General features: G+C 44.0%; 1 protein-coding gene across 2 annotated transcripts in view; it reads right to left on the bottom strand.

Annotated features, from left to right (window-relative positions):
• The window catches only part of LOC143036571 (uncharacterized), a 623,967-nt gene extending 606,631 nt beyond the window's left edge, over positions 1–17,336 (bottom strand). For both annotated transcript variants that reach the window (XM_076204099.1, XM_076204098.1), the window contains exon 1: positions 17,220–17,336. The gene's annotated coding sequence lies outside the window, so the exon portion shown is untranslated. The remainder of the gene's footprint in view (positions 1–17,219) is intronic.
• Positions 17,337–18,013: the final 677 nt, after the last annotated feature.

The raw sequence follows: 18,013 nt of genomic DNA, 5'->3' as shown, positions 1-18,013 counted from the left end.
CACCAATCAACTGTAGAGTCTCTACCCCAACTAACATTGGTTAGGTTAGGTTAGGTTAGGTTAGGTTAGGTTTGGTTAAGTTAGCTCAGGTTAGGAGATTCTTGTATATTTTTCAGGTCAACTGCAGAATTCTCCCCCCCCATACACACACACTGATCAATTGTAGAATCTCCACCCCAACTAACATTGGTTAGCTTTGGTTTGGTTAGGTTAGATTTGGTTAGGAGATTCTTGTATATTCATCAGATCAATTGTAGAATCACCCACCCCCACGCACAATGATCAACTGTAGGATCTCCATCCCAACTAACATTGGTTGGCTTTGGTTTGGTTATGTGTCACGAGGCACGATCAACAGTAGAATGTCCACTCCAATAACATTCAATTGTAATATCTTCACCCCAAGCACGTATGTGTGTGTGGAGGTGGGAATTCTATAATTTATCCTATTTTTCTAGCTGCCGCCAGGCGATTTTATTCAGATACGGGTTATAGTCCGTCTCGATAAGCGGTATCTTGAGCCTATCTGAATCAACCTTTTCGCTAAATTTTACAATTTTAGTATTTATTCTAGCTATCGTCGAGCGGTTTTATTCACTTTGTGCGATGCCCCTACCGGAGCAAAGAGATGAACTAGATAAAGTTCTACTCAGATATCCTTGAGAGATACTCAAATCACCCCCCGTTTTGGCAATGAAATGTCGAGGGATAGATTCTTATACTTTAGCCAAGTCTAAAAACACAGACCTCAGGGTTGTCCTCTCCGACGAAGTCCTGAGCCCCACGACCACACACATACATTTATGGCCCATATTTCCTTTAAGCATGTATGTTGCACAATAAGACAATTATAACCCCCCCTCCCCCGTTTTGTCCGAAGATAGATTAAACATGGCGAAATATTATGAGAATCGGCTACAACCGTCTCTAGCCGATTAGCATAAAGTTTCGCCAATTTTAATCTATCGTCGTACAAAACTGGGGGAATAGTTTTGTCTTTAAATGTACATTTTCAGGTTCAAAAATTTCGTCTAAGAATACGGCTTATAGTAAGGCGAAATGCAGTAAGCTTTATAGTATCTAGGTGTGTGTATCTGTGTGTGTATCTGTGTGTGTGTGTATCTGTGTGTGTGTGTGTGTGTGTGTGTGTGTGTGTGTGTGTGTGTGTGTGTGTGTGTGTATGTGTGTGTACAAACGCGTAGGGCAAAGATGACGACTTCGGCCGCAGGTAACCGCCTTCTTACCACCACCAATTAACCTCCCCCCTACCAGCGAAACACTAACCCAACCCCCAACCCCCCCAATCTCCCCTTATGACTTTTTGGTCTTCATGGTCAACAACACACCAAAACCGCCATCTTCCATTTGGTGCCACAAAAACCAGATTCACTTCGCAGAGTCCGAGAGATATCAGACCAAATTAGTCTTCTAATGCACACACACACACACACACACACACACACACGCACACACACGCACACACACACGCACACACACGCACACACACACACGCACACACACACAAACACGACTCGACGGCTACAGTGGTCCGAGTTCGAATCCCGCCCAGGGCTGAAATAATTTTAGTATCGCTGCGCTGTGAGTCGTTACTCCAACTCTAGTGGGCGGGGAGTTGGGTGTGTGTGCGTGTAAGGTCACAGCACACAGCTCTGAGCTCTCTTCTAGGAGGGTAAAAACTGTCGATCACGAGTCCAACACGTGATCCAAGACCGTGGTAAATCACACACACAGTTCTGTAGAAACTGGAATATCTGAAGGACAGTAACCCTCTTGGAATGGACGAGAAACTTTCTGAAAGATCAGTACATGAGAAATATAGTAAAGCAAACTAAACCTACCAAAACCAAACCTAGATCCAACCTAACCTAACCTCAGGATGGACAGAAGTTATTAGTGGAGTCCCTCAGGAGTCGGTGCTGGTACCCGTACGTTCATGATTTTTTAAAACGACTTGACAGAAGGAACTAAAAACAACACTCGCCAGTTTTCAGACGACACAATGATCATGAGGAAGACAGAAGATGATGAATGTGAATTATTACAAAAAAAATCTTGAAAGATTTATCACTGCGGTCCAGTCTGAAGCAAAGAGAAAGAAGTGAAGAATATTGGAAATGGGTAAAGGTGCGGAGGCCATCTTTGTTTTACTCTCTTAATCTTTGTGAACGAAACAAATTACAAGAACGAAGTAGAAGAAGGTCCTAGTATTAATTTGTGCGTCTAAATATATTCTAGATAACGTAAAGGTGGGAGATAAGAACACCGCCATTGTGTCATCAGCACATTAACAAGATTGATGGTGTTTCACTACATGGACAGAGTGATGATAGAACTCCAGATAAGAATATGCAGTAGCAACGTGTGACCTCCTCCCCCCCCAAAAAAAAAAAAAAAAAAAAAAAAACTCGTAGGGACATTAGATAAAATGCTGCCGTTATCAGAAGACAGTAGAGACAATGGAAGAAGTTCATATGATTGACAGGTAAAGCCTTTTGGGCTGGTATTGTTGAGCGACTGTGGTGGTGAGGAGAGGTCAAAAAATAAATAAAATATAAAAATAAATAAAAATAAAGCCTGGAGGATACCAAGAAACATATCTCCACGTACAAAATCGTCCATTTCTGGAATAGCCTTAAAAAAAAAAGGACACAGATTACATTCTCGTTATTGAGTGGCATCCAATAATATAATCGTAATTACTTTAAAGAAGTATTGGATACTGGTCTCCTCCCAAATATATATATATATATATATATATATATATATATATATATATATATACACACATCATTAAATTTAATTAAATAAAACAATATAAAAAGGTAAAATAAAAATAATAAGCAAACATATGAATGCATAAAAATGAAATCACAAATAATACTCAACAAACATATATGAGCATACTACTCACCCAAAAGAGACAAATAGAATAAACGAACAAGTGATGTAAATACACAAATCGAGAATGAATATACAAGGATATAAATAGGTAGAGGTGAAAATATTAAAGAACACTACTACAAGTTAAAAATCTTTTCAACAAAAACAATATACAGTTCTACAAGAGAACACACACATATGCACACGTGTATTCATACACACACACACACACACACACGACTCGGTGGCGCATTTGGTAGAGCGCTGGACTGGGAAGTACGGTATTGCTCGCAGTACCCAGTTCCAATCCTTCCCAGGGCCGAAATGATTTCGGTATCGCTGTGCTTCGGGTCGTTACTCTGACTCTCGTGGGCGGGGAGTTGGGTGTGTGTGTGTGTGTGTGTGTGAAAGGTCATAGCATTACCCATAGATCGGTCATACGAGCTCTGAGCTCTCTTCCGGGAGGGAAATAGCTGTAGATCACGAGTCCAACACGTGATCCAAAGACCAAGGTGAATACAAGCGCGCGCGCGCAGAGACAAATATCATATCGTAGTAAAGAAAAGCAGGTATTATACACCATTATACAACAGTATAGAGACTATACAACAATTATGGAACAATATAGAACACTACAACAATTATACAACAGTATAGAATACTACACAACATTTATACAACAGTATAGAACACTATACAATAGTTACACAACATACAAGTTATACAACAGTATAGAACACTACAACAATTATACAACAGTATAGAACCGTATACAACAGTAATACAACTGTATAGAACACTATTCAACAGTTACACAACAGTATACAAGTTATACAACAGTCACCCTGACAGATAATGAGGAAGAAATCGCGCCAATCTTAGTTTATCCGCCTAAGTATCGACATTTACGCCATTCTATCCTGCCCAGTAGCGATTCTCGTAGAAAAAGTTCCCCAACTACATCGACCACCATGTAGAAAGATGCATTACTGTTGATTTATATATATAGCAAAAACATAAAAGAACGCTAAGTGATTATTTCCTGCGAGTACACACGCGCGCGCGCACACACACACGCACACACACACACACACGGTTCGCAACTGCTAACCCAGCGGTCCGAGTTCGAATCCCGCCCAGGGCAGAAATTTCAGTATCGCTACGCTGCGAGCCGTTACTCCATTTCTCGTGGGCGGGGAGTTTTGTGAGTTTGCGTGCGTGCGTGCGTGTGTGTGTGTGTGTGTGTGCGTGTGTGTGTATGTGAGAGAGAGAGAGAGAGAGAGAGAGAGAGAGAGAGAGAGAGAGAGAGAGAGAGAGAGAGAGAGAGAAAGAGAGACAGATCACAGCATTACCCATAGATCGGTCATACATGAGCTCTGCGCTCTCATCCGGGAGGGTAGTATCTGTCGATCACAAGTCCAACACGTGATCCAAGACCATGGTGAATCACACAGTCAATGCCTGAACTTGTGTACACTCGCATCGGAACGTTCCATTCATCTACAAACCGCTTCATCGTCGGTAGTCCCATACGATCACATCATTTTCCTGTTCTCTGGTATTCTTGTAAAGATTTTCATTTATTTTAGATTTTTCTCTTTGATCACGCGTAACTTAAAAAAATGTAAACACTATAATCAAATTTCCAAATTTTTTAGTTTCTACATTTTTCCCTAATAACTATCTAACAAATCAATGATTTATTTTTCCATATACCGAAACGATCTAAGAATCATTAGGACAAAAACAAAAATAAGAATGAAAAATAAAGAAGAAGAAAGGAAGAAAACGAAAGAAAAAAAAAGATAAAAAAGATAAAAAAAAAAAAAAAAAAAAAAACTTAACGACAGCATAGGTCGTTATGTCAAGGACGCCATAACCCTATTGTCAAGGGGACGCAAGTCTGTACACAAAATCCACGCTGGACAAGCATTATAGACCTCGAGAGGCCCATAACGATGGAAACCAACCCTCCATAAAGACGTCTCCTGTCGTATGTCTGGCCTCTGTCCGAGTAAGCACCGCTCAAGTCTCTTTCACCGTAACATATAGGCCCTATTCACACGAGCGGTTTGAACCGCAGCGGTTCAATTATAGTGCAAGTCAATGGAGGCGTTCACACACACTCGCGCATGTTTTTCTTTGACTATGCGGTATCGCCGCGGTTTCAGGGCGGTTCAAACCAAAGAAACCTTACGTTACTATAGATGGGATGTCAGCGGTGGGGAGGTGGAATAGTTATAAAAAAGATAATAATAATCTGTCGACTTAACACTCCTAAGGCTTCGGGCTGAGTGTCACTCCTCCTATTCCTCCTCCTCCTCCTCTTCCTCCTCCCCAGTTGCTCTTCGTCACAACCTCTCCTTGCATGTCAATGCTTCGTCCATTTCTTCTTATTTTTCAGATCTCTCAACAATTTCCTTTCACCAAGCGAAACACACACATATACATACATACATACATACATACATACACACACACACACATACACACACACACACACACACACACACACACACACACACACACACACACACATGGTTCGATAGTGCAGTGGTACAGTTCTCGATAGCTAATTCAGCGATTTGAGTTCGAGTCCCGCCCAGGACTGAAAAAAATGTCTGCATCGCTACACTGCCAGCCGGCACTCCTACTCTGGTGGGCAAGGAGTTGCGTGCGTGCGTGTGTATACGCGCGCGTAAGGTAAGAGCATCACTCACAAATCGGGTCACATATGAACTAGGAGCTCTCATGTGGTAGGGCGATAGCTGTCGGTCACGAGTCTAACACGTGATCCAAGACAGAAATATTACACACACACACACACACACACACACACACACACACACACGCACACACACACAGAGGAGAAACCTGCTACCGTCGGAAGCTGACCGTCCTGCATAGGCAGATATAAACACAGTCCCATACCTTCTATTGTACACTTATTAAACAACATCTGATCCAAACATCATATTAACACTAAGATGCATCTATCATTTTTATATGTTCATGTTTTATATATTTGTATAGTGCACAATCACTTTAGCATCATAATATGTATAGTTAGTCATTTATTATGTACCTCTTACATTAATATGTGTATTTTCACCCTTTGGCTGTCACGTTTTCAATAAACCGTTTGTTGTTGTTGTTATTGTTATTACTATAATTACACACACAAACACACAAACACACACACACACACACACACACTTCCACAATACCAGGCTGGGAGGTGGGAGGTGATAGGGGGAAGAATGGGGAGGGAAATGGGGGGATAGAAGGGGGAGAGAGAATGGGAGAGATGTGATGGGAGAAAAGGAAGAAAGAATGGGAAAGAGAAAGAATAAGAGGGGGGAGGAAGGGGAGAAGAAAGGGAAGAGGGAGGAGGGGAGAGAGAGAGGGAGGAAGGGAAGAACAAGGGAGAGAAGGGGGAGATGTGGAAGGTGGGAAAGGGGAAAAGGGGAAAGGAAAAGAGGAGGAAGGGGAAGAAAGAGAAAGGTAGAGAAGGGAACGGGGAAGAAGGGGAAGGGGGGAAATGTGAATGTGGAGATGGGGAGGAGGAAGGAAGGTAGAGCAGGAGGAGGAGGGTGAGGAGGAAGATGATGAGAGGGGAGTGAAGGAGAGAGGAGAGGGGAGGAGGGGGAGAAGGATGGGAGGAGGGGGAGAAGGATGGGAGAAGGGAGAGGAATGGGAGGAGGGAGAGGGGTGGGAGGAGGGAGAGGGGTGGGAGGAGGGAGAGGGGTGGGAGGAGGGAGAGGGGTGGGAGGAGGGAGAGGGGTGGGAGGAGGGAGAGGGGTGGGAGGAGGGAGAGGGGTGGGAGGGGAGGGGTAGGAGGGGAGGAGAGGGGAAGAGGGAAGGAGTAGGAGGAGGGGAGAAGAGAGGAGGAGGGAAGGAGTAGGAGGAGGGGAGAAGAGAGGAGGAGGGGAGAAGAGGGGAGTAGGGGAGGAGGGGAGAAGAGGGGAGTAGGGGAGGAGGGGAGAAGAGGGGAGTAGGGGAGGAGGGGAGAAGAGGGGAGTAGGGGAGGAGGGGAGAAGAGGGGAGGAGGGGAGGAGGGGAGAAGAGGAGGGGAGGAGGGGAGGGGAGAAAGGGAGGAGAGGGGAGAGGGAGAGGGGAGGGGGAGAAGGAAGAGGAGAGGGGGAGGAGGGTAGAGGGGGAGGAGGGTAGAGGGGGAGGAGGGGAGAGGGGGAGGAATAGGGGAGGGGGAGGAGGGGAGGAGGAGAAGATGGGAGGAGATTGAAGGAGGAAGATGAGAAGAGGGGAGCAGAGAAGGGAGATGGAAAGAGGAGGTTGGGGATGAGAGGTGAGGAGGGGTAAGATGGGGAGGAGCAGGAGGGCAGAAGGAGGGGCGATGTAAAGAGGATGTTGGGGAGGAGGGAAGGAGAATGTGGAGAAGGAGGTGGAGGAGGGAAGGAGAATGTGGAGAAGGAGGTGGAGGAGGGAAAGGATGAGGAAGAAGAGAGGAGGAGGGCGAGAAAGAGCGAGAGGAAGAGGAGGAAGAGGAGAAAGAGGGGGAGGAGGGAGAAGAGGAAGAGAATGAGGGGAAGGAGGGAGAGGAGGAGGGAGAGGAAGAGGAGGAAGGGAGGAGGGAGGAGGGAGAGGAAGAGGGGATAGGGAGAGGGAGAGTGAGAGGAAGAGGAGAGAGGGAGAGGAGGAGGGGAGGAGGAGGGGAGGAGGAGGAGGAGGAGGAGGAGGAGGAGGGAGAGGGGAGGAGGAGGAAGAGGAGGAGGAGGAAGAGGAGCAGGAGGAGGAGGAAGAAGAGGAGGAGGAGGAAGAAGAGGAGGGAGGAGGAAGAGGAGCAGGAGGAGGAGGAAGAGGAGCAGGAGGAGGAGGAAGAGGAGGAAGAGGAGCAGGAGGAGAAAGAGTAGCAGGAGGAGGAGGAGGAGGAAGAGGAGCAGGAGGAGGAAGTGTAGCAGGAGGAGGAAGAGGAGGAGGAGGAGGAAGAGTAGCAGGAGGAGAAAGAGTAGCAGGAGGAGACAGAGTAGCAGGAGGAGGAAGAGGAGCAGAAGGAGGAGGAGGAGGAAAAGGAGCAGGAGGAGGAGGAGGAAAAGGAGCAGGAGGAGGAGGAGGAAAAGGAGCAGGAGGAGGAGGAGGAGGAAAAGGAGCAGGAGGAGGAGGAGGAAAAGGAGCAGGAGGAGGAGGAGGAGGAGGAAGAGTAGCAGGAGGAGGAGGAAAAGGAGCAGGAGGAGGAGGAAAAGGAGCAGGAGGAGGAGGAAAAGGAGCAGGAGGAGGAGGAGGAGGAGGAAGAATAGCAGGAGGAGGAGGAGGAGGAAGAATAGCAGGAGGAGGAGGAGAGAATAGCAGGAGGAGGAGGAGGAGGAAGAACGAGGAGAAAGAACGAGTAGCCAGGGCATGCGACAATCACCGATAATCGTTGAAGAAATACTCTCTACATCTTTAGCGTTTAATTGTCTTATTCCATTTTTATTCTTATTTTCTATCTATGCTTTCTTTTATTTTCTGTTTATCGACGTCTTTCTATTTTACCTATCTATTCATTTTTATGTATTTATTATTTGCTATTTTTTATCTATTCACTATCTTATTTATCAATTTATTTTATTCATATTTCATTTAATCACTTATTTTTTCTCGTTTTATTCATATATTCACTCACTTGCTTCTATCCCCTTATTTCTATTTTTTATTCAATTATTTCTAATATTTAATTTATTTCTATTATCTATTTATCTATTTCTATTTACTCATTTTATTTTATTTCACAAATTTTTCCATCTGAATTAGTTATGCACAAAAAAAAAAAAAAAAAAAAAATTATTGTCGTCTTCTGTACCATTATACACCTTTCAGTCATCCTGCTGACCTCTCGGTGCTCAAAGGCAACCTGCACACTAACACCACTACAGCGTCCAACCCTGGTATGTGGTCTTATTACCCTTCGGGGTACCTAAAGCCTAATACTAAAGGTAATTACTAAAGGTAATATATATATATATATATATATATATATATATATATATATATACATATATATATATATATATATATATATATATATATATATATACTCCCCCTTGTACGTACTTCCCTAACTCTCCAGTACCTTGTACTTCGAGATGATTCCATCTTTTTTCCGTTTTCTTCGAAGTAGGCCTTCGCGGGCTCTTTATCTACTTAATTATTTATTAATTTAATATATTCATTTCTCCTCTGGAGGGCGAGTTGGTTTACTTATTTATTTATTTATTTATCTATTTGTTTATCTACGTTTTATGCATGTATATCTATTTATCTATTTACTCATTATTTTTTGTGATACTTGATGTATCCATAGGGAATCGAGTATATGTTATGTTGAAGTCGAGTGAGTGAGTGAGTGAGTGAGTGAGAGAGAGAGAGAGAGAGAGAGAGAGAGAGAGAGAGAGAGAGAGAGAGAGAGAGAGAGAGAGAGAGAGAGAGAGAGAGAGAGAGAGAGAGAGAGAGAGAGAGAGAGAGAGAGAGGGGGGGGGTGAGAGAGAGATTGGCCTCACAGTGATGCAGGGCCACACAAACATTGGGTGGCAGAAGGAAATTGAAGTGAGGGTGGTGGGGAGGGGGAGGAGGTAAGGGGAGGAACGGGAAGGGGGGAAGGGAGGAAGGGGAAGTGAGAAAGGGAGGAAGGGAGGAAGGGGGAAGGGAGGAAGGGCGAAGTGAGGAAGGAAGAGGAAGAGAGGGAGGTAGGGGAAGGGAGGAAGGGAAAGGGGGAGGAAGAGGGAAGGGAGGAAGGGGGAAGGGAGAAAGGGTGATTGAAGGAAGGTGGAAGAGAGGAAGGGAAAGGGGGAGGAAGAGGGAAGGGAGGAAGGGGGAGGGGAGAAAGGGGGAAGGGAGGAAGGGGGAAGGGAGGAAGGGGGAAGGGAGGAAGGGGGAAGGGAGGAAGGGGGAAGGGAGGAAGGGGGAAGGGAGGAAGGGGGAAGGGAGGAAGGGAGGATGGGGAGAAATAATGGGCAGGAGAGGAAGGGGAGAAAAGGAATGAAGAGGGGAGGGATGAGGAGGGAAAGAAGGGGCAAGGGAGGATGTAGTGGAGAGGGGAGGAAGGGGGAGAAGAGGAAAGGGGAGGGAGGATAAGGGAAGGGAGGAAAAGGGGAAGGGAAGGGAAGGGAGGAAAAGGGGAAGGGAGGGAGGGGGAAGGAAGGGATGGGGAAGGGAGGGATGGGGAAGGGAGGAATGGGGAAGGGAGGAATGGGGAAGGGAGGAATGGGGAAGGGAGGAATGGAGAAGGGAGGGATGGAGAAGGGAGGAAAGGGGAAGGGAGGAAGGGGGAAGGGAGGAAAGGGGGAAGGGAGGAAAGGGGAAGGGAAAGACGGGGCAGGAGAGGAGGTAGTGGAGAGGGGAGGAAGGGGGAGAAGGGGAAGAGGGTAGAACAAGAACAAGAACAAGAACACTGGGCAGAACAGAACACAAAACCGTCCCTCTTGATCTATTTCATACAAGGTACAGTGAACTTCCCCTTGCCCTGGAAGAACATGGGGCAAAGGTAACGACCGCTAAGCGTCTCCTGGCGTGGAGCCTAATACACTTTACGAATTATCTTTATACTATTTCTGGACTTACAATATCATTGCTTTTTCGGTGTGGATGGAGGCCGTGACCAATTGCGAAAGAATTTTGATTTAGGTTGTTATACACGTTTAACAATGATTTGAAAATAAAGAAATAAGTGAATGAATACACCGATGACAATGATTATAACGATGGCAACAAAATGACAACAATGGCAATACTACTACTACTACTACTAATAATAATAATAATAAATCTGAACTATTTGTTGGAGCCCGAAGGACCCCCCCCCAGAAGAAAAAAAAATATATATATATTCTATATAAATATATATATATATATATATACATATATATATATATATACATATACACCCACACAAAGTATGACAAATCATAATCCGTAGAAACCTTTATAAACGAGACTCGTGGTGCGCAAGCACGAAAAGGAAAGCAATAGTAGTAGTAGGGGTGGGAGGAGTGGGAGGAGTGGGAGTAGGAGGCAGACTTCCTACAGGATTTTCCTTTTCCAGATAGGCTACTATTTCCTCCTCCCCCGCCTAAAATATATATATATATATATATATATATATATATATATATATATATATTTATATATATATATATATATATATATATATATATATATATATAATACTAATAATAAAGTAAATAAAAATGAATAATAGAATAAACAGAACTAAACATTAAATAAATAATAATAATAATAATAGAAAAAAATAACAATCAAATGTAACAAGATAGACCACACCCATTCCTATTCCCACTGTCTTTTCCTCTACCACTCTCACTCTCAACCCTTCTACTCCCATTTTTCCTCGACCATTCCTATTCGCACTCTCGTTTCTACAACCTTTTCCCACTCCCTCTACGATTCCCATTCCTACTCCCACCCCTATCAATGCTCTCACTCTCACTTATATTCAAAATTCCACTCTAGTAATGCCACTCAAGTACTCCCCTTCTCTAGTACTCCCATTCCTACTGTCACTCTCTAGTACTCCCATTCCTACTCCCACTCTCTGGTGCTTCCATTCATACTCTCACTCTATAATACTCCCATTCCTACACCCACTCTCTGATGCTCCCATTCCTACTCCCACTCTCTGGTGCTTCCATTCATACTCTCACTCTATAATACTCCCATTCCTACACCCACTCTCTGATGCTCCCATTCCTACTCCTACTCTATATTTTCACATTCCCACTCCCACTCTCTAGTACCCCCATTCCTACTCTCATGCTATAGTACTCCCATTCCTGCTCCCACTCTCTAGTTTTCCTATTCTTACTCCTCTAGTTCTCTCTTTCCTACCCCCACATTCTTGTGTTCACATTCCTACTCCCACTCTATAGTACTCCCAATTCCTACTCCCACTCTATAGTACTCCCATTCCTACTCCCACTCTCTGGTGGTCCCATTCCTATCCCCACTTTATAATACTCCCATTCCTACCCCAATCTATAGTACTCCCATTCCTATTCCCACTCTGGTGCTCCCATTCCTACTCCCACTCCACAATACTCCCATTCCTACCCCACTCTCTAGTACTCCCATTCCTACTCACACTCTCCCTCCCTCCGTCCCCCCACCCCTGAGCAATTCCCTGGCTCTAACGAGGCCCAAATAGAAAACGAGCGGCAAGAGAGAGACCGTGGGTGGTGTGCGTGTGTGTGCGCGCGCGGCAACATGGCCTCGTCCGTCGGACAGGACAACTAATCATTAATAAGATTCAAGAAAAATAAAGACAAATTGTGATGAGCAGTTTCATCTTGAAACGTGGGCCTAAACACACACACACACACACACACACACACACACACACACACACACACACACATATATATATATATATATATATATATATATATATAATGGAATTTTAAATTTTTGTTTTGACAATTATTTTTCAAATATATTAAAATGACCGACGATTTTATTCTGTTCAGGACGAAATTTGCTGAAACTATGAACGCAAAGAATATTTTCTCACGAGGGAAAAGAAAATCATTCACGAATCACATGCACGAAAATGAGATAAATCATGTTTATACAACACCTATACACCAGAAAATATTTTCTGCGTGAAAAAGAATAGAGAAATTAAAAGGGAAAAGGAAAGGTAAAAGGAAAGGGGAAAGAGAAAAGGAAATGCACAACAGAAATAAAAGGGAAAGAGAAATATAAGGAAAAGGGGAAAATAGAAGGAAAACGAAAAGGAAAAAGGAAAAAGAAAAGGAAAAATAAAAAGAAAAGGAAAAAGAAATGAAAAGGAAAAAGAAAAAAAAAGGAAAAACAGTAAAATGGAAAAAAAAAATAAGAGGAAATGGAAAAATGAAAAAGAAAAGTGAAAAGGAAAAAAGGAAAAAGGGGAAAAAGGAAAAAAAAACCGAAAAGAATAAGAAAACGAGACGCGAAAAGGAGAAGAAAAAAAAAAAAAAAAGAGAGGAATAAGCTGCACGCCCATGCACACTACCCACCTTCGTGTAGAAACGACGCCCCCCCGATATTGCGGATGAAGGTCGGGGCTGGGTAATCCGGCGCTACAGAGGCTGAATCCGCAGCCGGAACAGCAGCTGGCCGGATGATGATGATCTTGGCGGCCGCCGCTTCCCCCCAAATCCCAGAGCGAAGATTCGGCCCCAATTCCATCACAAAACAATGGCCCCCATCGCGCGCACAATGGCCCACTTTGCCCATATTTTGTAAACATGAAGGTGAATTATTGCAATGTGTGTATGTGTGTGTGTGTGTGTGTGTGTGTGTGTGTGTGTGTGTGTGTGTGTGTGTGTGTGTGTGTGTGTGTGTGTGTGTGTGTGTGTGATGTGCCAATATGCAGTGACTAGGGGCAGAGGATAAAGGGGAGAAGGGAAAATGGGGACCATAAAGAGGGAAAGGAGTAAATAGGAAAAAGGGTAAAGAGGGAGAGAGAGGGAGAGAGAGGGAAAGTGAAGAGGAAATGGGAGGGGAAAGGGGGAGGAGAAAGGGAAGGGGAAATGGAAGGGGAAAGTGAAGAGGAAATGGGAGAGGAAAGGGGGAGGGGAAATGGAAGAGGAAAGTGAAGAGGAAATAGGAGGGAAAAGGGGGGAAACGGAGCGAAAGAGGAAGGGGGGCGGGGAAGCGGAAAAGGGAAGAGGAAAGGGGGAAAAGGTCAGAAGGGGAAAGGGGAGAAAGGGGGAGAAGAGGAAAAGGGAAAGGGGAGAAAGGGGAGAAAGGGGAAGAAGGGGAAACGGGGAAAGAGAATGGAGTGAAGGGGGGAAGGGGGAAGGGGGAAAAAGAGGGGAGAACGTAGGGAGAAGGAGAAAGGGGGAGAAGGGGAAGAGGTAGGAATGTGGAAAGAGGGAGAAGGGGAAATGGGGGAATGGGGAAAAGGGGGGAAAATGGGAAAAAGGGGAGAAGTGGACAGGTGAGAAGGGGGAAGCGGAGGACGGGGGAGTGGGGGAGAAGAGGGAAGTGGGGAGAAGGGGGAAGTGGAGGGAGTGGGGAGAAGGGGGAAATGGGGGAGAAGGGGGAAATGGGGGAGAAGGGGAAATGGGGGAGAAGGGGGAAATGGGGGAGAAGGGGGGTAGTGGGGGAGAAGGGGGAAATGGGGGAGAAGGGGGAAATGGGGAGAAGGGGGAAATGGGGGAGAAGGGGGAAATGGGGGAGAAGGGGGAAATGGGGAGAAGGGGGAAGTGGGGGACAAGGGAGCAGTGGGGAGAAGGGGAAATGGGGGAGAAGGGGAAATGGGGAGAAGGGGGAAGTGGGGAGAAGGGGGAAGTGGGGAGAAGGGGGAAGTGGGGAGAAGGGGGAAGTGGGGAGAAGGGGGAAGTGGGGAGAAGGGGGAAGTGGGGAGAAGGGGGAAGTGGGGAGAAGGGGGAAGTGGGGGAGAAGGGGGAAGTGGGGGAGAAGGAGGAAGTGGGGGAGAAGGGGGAAGTGGGGGAGAAGGAGGAAGTGGGGGAGAAGGGGGAAGTGGGGGAGAAGGGGAAGTGGGGGAGAAGGGGGAAGTGGGGGAGAAGGGGGAAGTGGGGGAGAAGGGGAAGTGGGGGAGAAGGGGAAGTGGGGGAGAAGGGGGAAGTGGGGGAGAAGGGGGAAGTGGGGGAGAAGGGGAGAAGGGGGAAGTGGGGGAGAAGGGGGAAGTGGGGGAGAAGGGGGAAGTGGGGGAGAAGGGGGAAGTAGGGGAGGAGAAGGAAGGGAAGACGAAGGAACGGGAGATTGGGAAGAAATGGAAAGGGACAAGTCGGAAATGGTAAAAAAAAAACAAAAAAATCAAGGAGGAGAGTTGGGAAGGGGAAGGGGGAAGAAGGGAAGGGGAAGGGGGAAGAAAGGGAGAGGGGGGTAGAAGGGAGAGGGGGGAAGAAGGGAGATAGGGGAAGAAGGGAGATGGGGGAAGAAGGGAAGGGAGAAGGGAGATAGGAGAAAGGGAATGAAAATGATGGTAAAAATAATGGCCTAACGGGAAGAGGGAAAGGATGATGGAGAGGACATTGAGAAAGAAAGGAAGAAAAGGGAAGGGAGGCTTGAGAAGCGGGGGTAGAAAGGGAAGAGCATGATTGGGGAAGGGAAGAAGGTAAAATCAAGAGGTAAAGGGAGAGGGGAAGTGAGGAAGGGAAAGAAGGGGAAAAGGGAAGGGGGAGGGAAGGGGGAGGGAAGGAGGGAGGAAAGGGAAGGAGGGAGGGTAAGAGGAGGGAGGGAAAGGGAAGGGGGAAATTGAGGTGGGGAAGGGGGAAAAGTGAAGTGGGGAAAAAAGGAAAGGTGAAAAGGGAAGGGGGAAAAGGGAAAGGGAAATGGGGAAAGAAGGAAGGAAAGATGAAAAGGGATGGATGGAATGGGGAAGTGAGAAGGGACTGGGGGAAAGGAAAAGGGGAAAGTAAAGGGGGATGGGAAAGGTGGAAGGGAAATGGGAAAGGTGGAAGGGAAAGAAGAAAGTGATAGAATGGGGAAGAGGTGGTAAGGAAAGAGGCCAAAGGAAAGGAGGACAGGAAAAGGGGGAAAGAAACAAGGGGAAACGGAAAGGGGGAAATGAAAATATGGTCAAAAAGGGGGGGGGAAGAGGGAGGAGGAAGAGGGGGTAAGAATATGGGAAAAGGGAGAAGGGGAAGGGGAGAAGGGGAAGGAAGGGAGGAAGAATGCAAGGGAAAGAGAAGGAGAAAGGTATGGGGAAAAAAAGGAAATTATTAAAAAGGGACAAAAGAACAAACTTGATTCAATCATATATACAATAAATACAATACATGTAAGACTCATATTATACATAGTAAATACAATTGTATATCAGAGGATGGCACAAAGTCAAAAGACTTATTTCCACTGTGGTCCTCACAGTCACACTGAGGGTGAGGGAGGAAAAGGAAAATTAAAGAATAGAAGATTGGGGAGGGGGAGAAAGAAAAGCGGGGAGAAAGAGGGAGAAAATGAAAAAAGGGAAGAAAAAGGGGAGGAAAGAAAAAGGAAATGGAAGAAAAGGGTGGTATATGATAAACAAAAATGATAAAGCTACCCCTACTTGTACTCTCTATTATCTTACTCTAATTCCGTTTTCTATGATACTCGGGCCCAGCAGCTTTACCGAGGGGCAACGTTACAGAAACTACTTTGGAGCAGATGTGAAACGCGGTCTCGCTTCTCAGTGGGGAATATATCTTTTCTTTTGCATATTTTATACATCTTGCCCATTTCCAGTATTTTGTATTTTTTACATTAAAAATTATTTTTCCTAGCTACAGACATTTATCTATATTTGTAAATTAAAAGTGTTTTTCTGTTTTATATTGTTCTCAATCTTTGAGTCGTTTTCAAACATGCGTAAAGAAAGGCATCAGGCACATAAGTCGTATATAACATTCAAGTTTCATAGAGAACCCTACAATGTAAGAAAACGAAAGAACAAACCAGCATAAACCAACCTTTATATTCTATCGTCATTCTGTCTAATCTTATATTTAACGTTAATTCAATAGTTTTTCTTTCCACAACGAAGGCACCGAGTTGCCATAACGTATTTTTTTTTTTAGTTTATTTTACCAATTATATTACATGTTTTTCTAAGCTGCTTGGTCGTTCCTACATATTCTTAACAGGGATCTCTACATCTCGTGGTTAACATCATAATCAGGCCCGCTTACATATGACATGTTCTCACGTCGTTTACAAAGCTAAATAGCCATTTAAATTTTTGGGGGGTAACGATACTTTCATTTAAACTACAAGGTTTGTCGTCTTAAAACAACATAATACATCGTTTACCGTTTAGGTACTCCCCATAAGCTTTCCTTCACGCTCTCCCTTTTCAAAAAGCAATTTTGTAAAAATTTTGTATATATGTATAAATTGTATTTTATTTTGTTGAATAAACCTTACCTAACTACTTGCAGACATTGTGGCTTTATTTTGTTTCAATGTGATACTTCCTTTCCTCGATAATATATTTCCTTCAATTCTGCTAACGTATTTGTTAAGATTTTTTATGGACTCGAAATAACATAAATCATGTATACTTTCCAGTCCCAAATTTTGTTTGTTTTCAGTATCGCATTTTTATACCCTTTCGTAACATTGCCAACTAATCGATTTCATTTTAGTCTCATCCCTACATCTACTCTTTCTATCTCTACCAGTGTCGTGATTATTCTATTTGTTATGCTACTTCTTCGCCACTACAAATAAATAAATGGTATAGTTGACCCAACATACTTTGTTTCACTCCTGGATCGTCTAACTTGGGTAGTATCCATCAGACTCACCCACCGTAATACAATATTGAATAAGACTGGCAACAGTAACAATAGTATATATTTACATATTCATGTACTTACCATTATCCTTACAAGTTGCATGTCAGCATTTTCTTTCTTACACTTTTCACTTTGATACATTTTCACAATACGCGCATTACACTCCGATCACAGTAAACAAACAAACTACAATAAGTGTTTCAGACTTCGTTCGAATGTTCTACGACATTAAGTAATTTACTAATTATATTTTTATGTAGAATTATTATCAACAAACTTTACGTATATACGGTGAAATTGCAATTACATATGATGGATATAATAATGTTTTCCACTGAATATTTTATATAAAAAATATAAACGAGTTTCTTAAATAACCATAAAAAAGTAGTCGACTAGTCATACGACAGTAAAAATATAATTTTGTATGGAACATGATTTTTTAATTGTTCTTATGTATCCTTATTGGTATATTCATTTGCTTATTCGTTTATTTAATTAGTCATTAATTTATTTGCTATTATCGTTTATTTATTTACTGCACCCATAAGTTTTATACACAAAGCAATACTTCATACCCCTCCTGTTTATGACGAAATTGTGATGCAATTGACTAAAATATTGCACGTCGATCAGTTTCGCAATTTGAAAATGAGTGATTCGCATACATTCTATGTATTTCACCGTTTGAAATACCCTCAGATTGTGATAACTCCCCCTGAAGTGATTGGCCTAGTTTATATTTTGTCTGCATGGCTTTTCTGTTTAGATATCACTGCCATGGCTGGGAGCCACTGTTGGGTATGGAAGCTTGCATTAGCTGACTTCCTGAGAAGTCCTCAAGACTAATATAGGAACTGAAACCCAGCAACTTT

The sequence above is a fragment of the Oratosquilla oratoria genome, chromosome 20 (assembly GCF_046742065.1).
Source record: "Oratosquilla oratoria isolate Oo_2021 chromosome 20, ASM4674206v1, whole genome shotgun sequence".
Taxonomy (NCBI): Eukaryota; Metazoa; Arthropoda; class Malacostraca; order Stomatopoda; family Squillidae; genus Oratosquilla; species Oratosquilla oratoria.
Note: the sequence above shows the minus strand (reverse complement) of the source record. Positions and strands in the feature narration are given on the sequence as shown.